This window comes from Tachypleus tridentatus, unplaced genomic scaffold (genome assembly GCF_004210375.1).
Source record: "Tachypleus tridentatus isolate NWPU-2018 unplaced genomic scaffold, ASM421037v1 Hic_cluster_2, whole genome shotgun sequence".
NCBI classification, from domain to species: domain Eukaryota; kingdom Metazoa; phylum Arthropoda; class Merostomata; order Xiphosura; family Limulidae; genus Tachypleus; species Tachypleus tridentatus.
Window position 1 is genome coordinate 41,544,995 of NW_027467782.1, and position 11,419 is coordinate 41,556,413.

An 11,419-nucleotide genomic window follows, 5' to 3' on the forward strand; every position below is an offset into this window, starting at 1 on the left:
CTATGGTAAAAAAAAGTTCAAAGTTACCTCGTAATAGAACAGTGGACAAAAACAGTTTATATTTAAATAAAATAAAATTCCTACCGAATCATCTGAACAAGCATATAACACTTATTCCACATCCCTAAAGCTAAATATTAACTGTTTAAATAATGTTTATTTGTTAAATATATTTCAAAAAATATATATATAAAACACAATCCTTATATAAACTTAATAAATTAAAGTGCACTAAAATGAAGGTTTTACTAGCAAGTTAAACTGGTTTTAATGAAATATTATTTAATTGGAACTTTTCAAGACATGTTTTATCATCTTATGGCATAATATAATTTAGAAACGTGTTTTACTGAGCTATTTTATTGTTTTTCTTTTTTTCCCACAGAGAATGTATAACAGTAATGTTAAATTAGCAGCTCAAAACATTTCCTATCAAGACTCCTGCAGAATCTTGTACATGAAACTCTTGACAAGGGAAGAGTAAACACTTTAACAACAGCAGATGATCGTAGGTGTTTCTTATTAGGCCTAGCCCCCAGTTCGGTGAGGTACTTCTCTAGTTATGATGCACTCCGTTAGAATTTTTTTTTTTTTTTAACAGATAGCTTTGTAGAAGCAGTTGTAACCAGTTTGTGACGTCATTGAGATGTGATGCCCAGTAGTTATGCTTGACAAGTGACACTTCAACGACTGGAACTGCCTCAATGTTGGAAAAGTTTACTTAAACTAACTTTGTGAGATAAATATTAGTGGTCAACCGTAATACATGCTGTAACATAAATATGTCTGAATTCAGTTGTAGGTCTGTGCTAACACAAGTTTACGACCGAAACAAAATAAAGTAAAATAGTTAGTGATATCTAGTTATATTTAACTGTAAAATAGTTAGTGATATCTAGTTATATTTAACTGCTTTGTGACTATGTTCGAACTCTTTAAATACTTTCTGCATACTATTCCTTACTTTGATCCTAAGTTCTTTAAAGAAGATATGTATTTATTGGTTGAAACTATCAGAATAGATTTGTTTAATATACTAACTAATCAAGCTATGACAAGACTATAAATAAATAAGCAACGAAATTATAGAGATTACGTAACTCTTAAGCTAATTGTGTCTTGTAATCGTTGTGACTTTTTAATAAACATGAACTTAAGTTACATCTGTAAAACAGCTTTTGTTGGATTCCAGCTAATTACTTTAAAATAATAGTAAATTTAAATAACAAATAAAAGTTAATAGCGTTTTCTAACAATGCTCTAATAAGTACCGTATTTCCCGGCATCGAAGACGCACCCCTATTTTGATTAGCTAAATATCGATAAAAAACATAAACATAAGAATAAGGTCGCAGCACTTCCACCAATCTTATCAAGATGTTTCGTGGATTGTTTAGTGATTTACGGTACATAAATTCTCTTACCCACTTCTCGTTTTTTTGTGAGCCAATGCTTATCTTATATACCTTTGAAAGTGTATACCTTATATTACCACTGAAATATCTGATTATTACCACTAATAATGTTATTCCAAGCCTAGGGAGTTAAAAAGAGTGCCTGTATTATATGTACGGTGACCTGTTCTTGTTTATTTATTTGTTATTTAATACTAAGTAACATATACATTTCATTCTGGGTCATACAGAGAGGCTTGGATTACTGTCTAGTATCAAAATGCTTCCTCTGGCTTAGGTTTAGGCCTATGATCAACGTAACCTTCGGCCTGGAAGACACAGGGTAAGTTTTTTGAGACTTATTTTCGGGAAAAAATAACGTCTTCAACGCCGGGAAATACGGTAATTTTTTTCCTGTGCTTACGTCTAAGAAAAGTTTAAGTTTAGCTTTCTTTGTACTAGGTAATAAATACACTGTTTCAAAATTAATTACTAACAAGAATGAGATTTTCATATTGATGAAATTAACAAGAATATTTAAGATAAGTTTCAGCCGCGGCATAGCGGCTGATAGAACGACTCTGAGGTTTTTTTTACAAGTATGAACGTTTTGCTCATAACTCCGGCACCTCTTAACCGATCTGAGTTTTTGACTCAGGAAGTCAAACCCTTTCGACTGCTGTATTTGACTATACCCGAGGTCTCATAGATTAATTTACTTGACTATACCCGAGGTCTCATAGATTAATTTACTGCAATCCTGCCTAAAATAATTTCAGTTTGAGACCCAAAAGAATGATGAAATCGAATCGGGTATTCAAGCTTCCTATGCTTTGTATTGCTGGCTCTCAAAAGTATAGCTAATGAAAATGAAATAGATCAATTTACTCTAATCTTGCCTAAAGAAATTTCAAGTGCCGTGGCTATTGAGGATTCCTTCTTCTCTTTACTTAGCGATATTGTTTGTGTGACTCGACTGATGTAACAGTAAAAACATTATGGTTTGAATGTTAACATTGCCAATCAGGATCCAAGGGGGTCTTTACACTACAATTTATTGAATATTAAAACAAGCGAAACTTCCAATCAGAGTTGTTTTAAACATATCTTTTTCGAGAAAACTTCAAGTCAAGTTTACATTTGTGAGTTGATATTTTTTGAACTAAAACATTTTGAAGTCCCCTTATTAACTGGGAGTAAATTTAATATCACATTTGTTAGTTTTATCTTTCAACTGAGATACAAATGATTTCATCTACGATTCGGTAAGGAAGATGAAAGCATCACAATAGTCAGCAGTAGGATGAGCAGATAGTAAGACTTTTAAAAGTAGCTACAGTCATAATACTGTACTCAACTTGCTGCACAATATCCTCCAAGGTGGATATAAACGGTTCCTGAATACCTCTGTGTGTCATTTGGAGTCTTCCATGACTTGTATGCTTGACTGTTAAGCTCGTGATGCACTTACAGACTACAGTCACCTTACCACTTTAAATCACTTTTCGCAGCCACGACGCTGAAATAGAACGGAAAAATGTCTTCTTTTTAGCCAATGAGTTGTCAAGAATATATCACTTAAACTTAAAAAAATTGAATTGGATAGTTTTTTTTTCTGTTTTTTCCACCACTGGCTCGAGAGGGTATTGTTATAACAAACATTTCTAATGTTAGGTTCATAACACATTGCACTTCAGTGTTTGTGAAAATTTTCATCTTTGCGTTAAGACATAATTTACATCATTTTGACGGGTGTATAACAAGAATACTGAATTTGTATCCATATTAACAAAACAAAGATAACAAACTTTTTTTTTCAAAATTGGAAATCGAAAAATTCATATTTTCCTCATCGTGACAGATATTCCGAGTGTTTCTTAGTATTTAGACAGTAGCAGGATTGTTTGTTTGTTTTTGAATTCCGCGCAAAGCTACACGAGGGCTATCTTCGCTAGCTATTCCTAATTTTGAAGTGTAAGACGAGAGGGAAGGTAGCTAGTCATCACCACTCAACCTCCAACTCTTGGGCCACGCTTTTACCAACAACTAGTGAGATTGTCCGTCACATTATAACGCCCCCAAGACTGAAAGGGCGTCCATGTTTGGTGCGACGGAGATTCGAACCCGCGACCCTCAGATTTCGAGTCGAACGCCTAAACCCACCTGGCAATACCGGACCTTGTAAATAAAGGATCACTGTGCCAGACACCATGTATTTCTATATTTAACATAGCTTTGATTTTATTATAGCTTCTTTCACGTGAATTATAACATTTAATTCGTTAGTTTAACCATTGTGTTTGAAGAATTAAATATTTTTGTATTTATTTCGATAAAATAGTACAAATCTAATTCATTTTTATATATAATTTTACATTTTTATTTTGTGTATCAACATATGAGCTACAAGTATTTCTTGTTAAATTAATTTTGACAAACACATTTCTCAACCATACTGTCAACAAAAGCAACAATATAAACATGGTTTTAAGAATAGTGAAACACTTGATACATTTAGGTTCATTAAATTAATTTGTAGAAATAATAAATTATTTAGAAAAAAAAAAGTGTGGATACATTATATTAAAATTCCAGCTTGTTTGAGGTATAATTTTATAAAAAAGTAAATATTTAATTCATAGATCAACTTATGTTTGGCATGAACTGCGCAATTAATGTTACTGCTTGCATATTTACTATGGGGTAAATAATTACTTTGTAGAATAATATACTTTCGCAAACAAAATTGTACGTAATTGTGATGCTACTTCCTAAAGATAAACATTAATCTAATTTCTTTGTTACTTGTTAAACTTGCAGAACTATCAATTATTTACTATTAGCGTTCAAAATAACTGCTTTTAAGTTTGATATAAAATAATATTATAGCTACGTTACATATATATTTTGTTGTTTTTAAAATATTCTATTGGACTTAAATTATTTTGTTTTCGAAGTTCCTTTAATTCAATAAATGTGCTCTTATGATATACATTGTAAACAGTGGTGGGATTCAGGGGGTTCGCAGGGGTTCGCGCGAACCCGTTCTTAAAAATTTTTGAGCTTAGCGAACCCGTTGATGGCTTCAATTATACCGTCGAATTGTTGATGTCGTGGAAACTGATTGCGTCACACTTCATCACACATTTCGACAAGAAAGATTTAATGAGAAAATCACAGACCGTATTATTGACAAAGTTCGTCAAGTGAATGCAGTCAATAATCACAGTGCAGATGATAATAGAGTGAAACAGAAAAAAACGGACAAATATGATGACAATCAATTGACTATTTGGAAATTTTTAAAATTAAATAAATAAAAGATTTTAAAGCACTTTTTCCATTATTTTCCTTTTCAAATGATGTATCAGTATAGACTTCCGGAAAAGTAAGAGAACCCGTTATTATTGAGGCCTTCCCTTGAGAGAACCCCTTCTTAAAATTTTTGAATCCCACCACTGATTGTAAATAAAGTTCATCAAACTGATCTCAATATATCATAATTTGGGAGACTGTTTGATCAGGTATTATCGATTTATTCCATTTCTGAATGAATATTTTACGCTTCCCTTCGAGAAAGTTTGAAGCAGGTTTTTAAAAGTAAGTCATATGACAAATTTAGTTGCGTGAACTGGAAAGGGTCGTACGTTAAGTTTAAAAGTCATTCACACAGAAATATAGATTGTCGCGTAAAATTTACTAATTCCGAAAATAAAACGACATACGATTAAGTAATAAGCATACAAATAGCTTAAGATGAGCACAAAAAATAAACAGACGAAGAGAGAGAAGGTGAGAAGTTACGAGAAACAATTTCTCCAAAAGAAAAGTTACACGCAAACTTTAACGTCGTACAAACAGAAGCTCAATGATTAATATAGGCTTAACTGTTAATATATTAGAGTGAGATTAACGGTGTTGAGGTAAGAAAAATAATTTATTTCGTAAATGACAATTCTAAAACAATTGAAGTATCTTCAAGAGACATTGATAAATAGACAGATGATTCTTCAGAATACAAAAAAAAAAGATGATTATGTAAATATAGGAAACAACCGTGGTAATTCGACGTTAAAATAAATGAACTATACTTCGATACTAATGGAGAAAAAAACCTTGACTTGTAAACTGAAATTCTAAAGTAAATGAATAGGCCTAAGTGGAGATTTGGCAAAATGAAAAGAACAAGATAGTAAAACATTTGTTGGACATACTTTTAACTAGTTCGTTATATAATTTTTTTTTCTGAAACTAATCAGACTAAGTACTGTTCGTTGATTTTTGAAGCCCCCCAGAGGATCAGCGGTATGTATGCGGACTTACAACTCTAAAAACCGGGTTTCGATAACCGTGGTGGGCAAGCACAGATAGCCCATTGAATAGCTTTGTGCTTAATTCAAAACAACAACAATGATTTTTGAATTTATTGCTAACTAGTTAAAAGACACTTTTAATAGTTTATATATACAGTGAATAAATATATGAGTGTTGTTGGGCTGACGATTATTTTACCATATAAACTAACAAAAAACTTGTGCATATAAGAATCGTGCTATTTTGGTATATACGAATATTAGATTGATAAAGTGAAAAGTAGAATCAGTAAATTAATTTTTATTTGTATAAAAAAAAGATTTATAAATACCTAGTTTTCTCACATCAGAGAGGTGTTAAGTTTCATAAACATATGATCGTAAGTTTTTTATTGTTGTATAACTCGTAGACAATGAAAGAATTTATGAGAAAACTCAGACCAGAGACACTATCCCACAAACACTCTTCATCTCATCACAGGAGTAGCAGATGAACTATACTGTTGTTACAAATATCATTACAGAACTTAACTAGCACTGATTGTGTTTTTATCATAGTTATCACTAATGTTTCTGAAATACTCCAACATATTTTGCAGAAATATGTGTGCAGTATAAAAGATGCTTGAAAATTCTGTTGAAGGCTCAGAACATACAAGAGCTTGTGTGGCTTCCTACACTGGAATGCCTAGACTCTGAATGCTTCGTTATGTAGTATAATTCATCATTATGTTACGCATTTTACGTATTACGATTTCAAACTTCAAAACTTTAATTTTAATTTTAACGAACAAAATTGATACATAGAATTTTATTTTTAACACAAATACATGTATTATTGCACAAAGAACAATGACATTTTAATAACAGTTATTACAAATATAGATTTTTTATACAATAGTTTTCCAAACTCATTAACAATACTGAGTTTATATTTGGTTTGGAACTTAATATGTTATCGAAGGTTTACGCTGAGCGAATGAATTTATGTTGATAACAGTACAGTTCGGTAAGCTATCTCTTAATGCTCACATGCGAGTCTTTTCACAGATGAAGATATATAATGACCTCGTAAGAATGTTAACGTCCGAGGTTAATTGACTGGAGTTAACCGATTTGTAACGTTAAAAAGCTATAAACATTCCTGGTCAATTATCTGCACGTTCCCTATTGATAAAGGTACAATTATAGCTTCCTAGATTTACAGTATATCCGCTGTATTAAACCAACAATATGAAACTGACTCATCGCGTGTTTTGCAACTGATAAACTTCAAGACGAGGTTCTCCAAAGTTCGGTTCGCAACATAACTGGTATTTACATACACACAGTACATTTTGTATTATAACAATCCAGAATCTTCAAATTTGCAGAATAGTTGGAATTTTCTCAACTCATATCTAAGCCTATAAATTGCATGCATTTTTAAATATATATTAAGCGTATACAAACATAGATATTAAAATGAGAGTAAATTGGTAAATCCGTTGGAGTGGACCGTGAATCTGATGGTTTGTCTCATTCTTCAATAAGTAATAAATTAATAGATCTCGTTTGGGACTGTGGATGCACCAATAAGAGCGACAGTTCAGTTATTCAGTTACACCAGAATAGTTCAACAGATGGCAGTGTGTCAATCAGTTCCAAATTAATAACTATACACAAAAATTATAACAAACAACCAGAATGCAGAAACAACATTAACCCACATTCCTGTAATTCCAAAGAATGTGATAGACCAGAAAGATATATATATATATACATATATATAATTATGTATCTGTTTCTCAGTTTCCAAAACGACATATTTCCATGAATGAATCTTTAGAAAGTTATAATAAGAAATGAACGATACCACTTCTATATATTACTAACTTATAATAGGTGAAACCATGTAAAAATATTTGGGTAACTAAATATATTTAGCTAAATATATATTTAATATATATTAAATATAAAGCAATTGTGCGGTAGTTTGAAGGAATCTTGGGATCCCTCCCAGGCTAAGAGAAAACGCAGGACAATAGCTCTGCGCCAAGAATCGAGAAAAGCATTCTCCTGCCAGATCTGGTTAAAAACAATCAGAAGAATGGAAAGAGAAGCAGGAAAGATATGGCGCAACATCTCCTATGTATATGATCAGTTCCGACTGATTTACTTCCAGCTTGATGAAGAGCAAACCTGCCAGGGTTAAGGAGCAGTTATAGTCACAGAGATGATCAGCCCAAAAGAAAAGAAGCGACTGCTCTGCCCAAGTCTTGATGGCTAAAGAGGCAGGGGATAATGGAGAAATGCTAGATACCCATCAAAACCTTTCACCGAATATTGGCGATGATCTGGGCATCAGAAACTTTTTGGTCATTAGAAAGCAAGATCAAAATGGGACAGAAGTATACTACCTGCTGATCTTTCGAATCTTGTCACATATGATTTTGGAACTAGCGTTAGAAAATGTTTTGGTTGTGAATTTAATCCAAAATCTCATCTGGCTATGACGTCTTAAGCATCGAGCATGTGCATAGGTCTAATGAAAAGTGATTCAGATCGAAGTTGTAGAATATCTACGAAAGGTATTCCAAGACCGTTTTTGAGCCTTCCCTGCCATGTGACTGGCAGGATTCCACCAAAGACGAATATAATGTGAAAAATGTTTTAGGTTTAGGTATATATGTATATAGGTATATCTTTTGATCGTTGCCCTGACAACATCAATAGAGACAGTGGACGAAATATCATTCATGTCTGGGACAGAAACTGTGTTCAATTGTTGATATTTGTTGGATTGAAGAATTGTCTACTTTCACTGTTGCTTTACTGTTACATCGGGTAATGAGTTGTGAACACGTTTCAAACTACTTTCTTTGATAAATATAGCATCATCATCTATCTGGGTTGCAGAAGGTGAGAGGCCATTTCACTTTGATAACCACTGCACCATCTTACTTATTTCAGAACATGTCACATCAACTGGCAAATTCGAAGAATGAACTAAAGGAATAGGGGAAGCATGGAAGTTGGTAACTCCACCCTCGACTCCATTAACCCTCACAACATCTTCCCTTACTACGGGTATGGACTCTGTAGACCCCTTCGACGTCGTTCTAGGTAGACTCGGAAGATTTTGAAAATGCTCTTTGTATTGTTGAGTAGACATATGAGAAAAGAAAAGACATTGGGAGGGCAAGTCTATCGCCCTTCCGTTTGCTTCGTCATGAGCATTAAAGAGAGTGCCTTCTACAGCATGTTGTTACTCATGTCGTAGGCTACACCTCCTTCTACACCATCACTTGTGGCGTGGGTTGTACCTCCATTGTAGAGTGGACCGTCGTCGTTATCTGGAAAGTGAGCTGAACCTCTGTCAGCATCAGTGTCACCGATGACTTGAGAAGACTTGGCTGTCCACCAAATTATCAAACCATCTCAAATCATGTACATAGTCCAACAATGTGCTGTTTGGTGCAGCACATGTTAAAGCCATACAGTTTGTTAAAACATTGTATAACTAAATGACGTTTTAAATTTGTGAAGGTTATCTGAACCTATTCAGTCATTACGCTTAGGTGTTGTGGTGCTGCTCAGGGTTTCTTCATATGAAACTGCATAGATTGGGTTTAGACAACATAGTAGGAAAAGTGGGGACACTGGATTATTTTATGTCTGTAATACTCAGGCGAGTATCCAAAATGAAAGTAAGAGTCTCGCACAGATTTTCACTTACGTTCATCTCGAAATTTTGTTAATGTGCAGATAATTTTGGAAAGTTAAATTTCATGTGCTTATAATTTTTACACAAAACAAAACTATACCAACTTCTACTAACAATGATTGAGCAGTCCCATTATCATGTAAAACACGTATTAGTATGGTATTAGTAGTGTTATTAGTATGGTATTAGTAGTGTTATTAGTATGGTATTAGTGCGGTATTAGTAGTGTTATTAGTATGGTAATAGTAGTGTTATTAGTATGGTATTTAGTAGTGTTATTAGTATGGTATTAGTACGGTATTAGTAGTGTTATTAGTATGATATTAGTAGTGTTATTTGTATGGTATTAGTAGTGTTATTAGTACGATATTAGTATGGTATTATCAGTGTTATTTGTCACAGACACAGAACATAAAAGACACTAAAAGTTTTAATTGTCACTAACTTCACAGTCTTTCAGTGATGTCGAGAAACCCACTTGTTGAGAAATTTATATGCAAAAACGTCTCGTTTGGGTTGAGAAAATATTTTACATAGAAGAGCGAACAACGTTTCGACCTTCTTCGGTCATCGTCAGGTTCACAAAGAAAGAGGTAACTGACCGGAAGCTGACCACATGTTTGAAAGGGGTTGTGTAACTGAGTGTCGGAATGTAGAGGGCGGTGTTAGATGTTTGAATATATAATTTTATTTATTTTATTATATTAATATAGGTGTAAAGGCGTTCCTTTATATTGGTTTATTTTGGGTTTATGTTGTTGTATAAGTAAGGCTTCTTTAATTTTGCATTTGTTTATGTTTGTTTCTTTATTTAGTATTTGAGTGTTTTCTATGGTTATGTTGTGTTTATTTGACTTGCAGTGTTCGAAAACGTGTGAAGGTGACTTTTTATGTTCTTTGAATCTGGTTTCCATTTTTCTACTTGTTTCTCCAATATAGAAGTCGTGGCAGTTATCACATTGTATTTTGTAAAAAATGTTGGTGTGGTGTTTGTCAGTGTAGTTTTTACATAGTATAGACCTCAGTTTTGTGCCTGGTTTTTGAATAAATTTGGTATTAACTGGAATGTCATATTTTGTTACTAATTTTTGCCAAATGTTGGTTATTTGTTTGCTGATGTCAGGAATATATGTCAGGAAGAGCGTTGTTCGCTCTTCTATGTAAAATATTTTCTCAACCCAAACGAGCCGTTTTTACATATAAAAATTCATCAGTCTTTGTATATGTGACCAAATCAACAACATTAGGTGATCTGGTGAAACTACGTCCATATGTGGACACAAACACTGGGCGTTACCTGCGTTTCTTTTCCGTTCTTCAAAGGAAAACTATTGGACATAAAATGACCACGGTTTATTCCAAATGTTTAAATAAAGAAAACACCTAAACCAATGATTCTAACAAAGAATGGCAGTCTTGTTTGATAAAGAGAAATGAGAACAGTTTGTCTGTTTAATATAAGTACAAACCTGGACACTAGAGGAATCAAACCTCAAACTTTAGTGTTTAAGATCTCGCACTTTTATGCGATAAAGTGTAAAGTGTGTGGGGAAACGTTATGATGTTAAAAGTGTGCAATGACAAGTCCACCAATTTTTAATACAGCCGATAAAGTCGGCATTTTGAGATTGCAATAATTTACTGATCTGAGTAACAAAATCAAAGAATGATTTTAATAAACTAGTCACCATTATATATAAACCAGTTTTATGTATCAATTATTAACAATAGAGCTTTTCTTACATCTTAGACTATCTGTATGTAACCAATTGATTGGATCTTGGTAACTGGAATATTGTTAATAAATTAAATTATAAATCTGACGTAAGACATTTAACACTTTATTAACATCAGTTGACACTTACATTGTACCTTTCATCCTTTTAATTTTGTGTTTTAGTTATTACATTATGTTTTGGGTTTGTTTGTATTCAAATCCGATTTTAAGCGTTTAGAGCCTACAATCTTACCACCGATGTTGTGGACATGAGGTATTACTATAATGT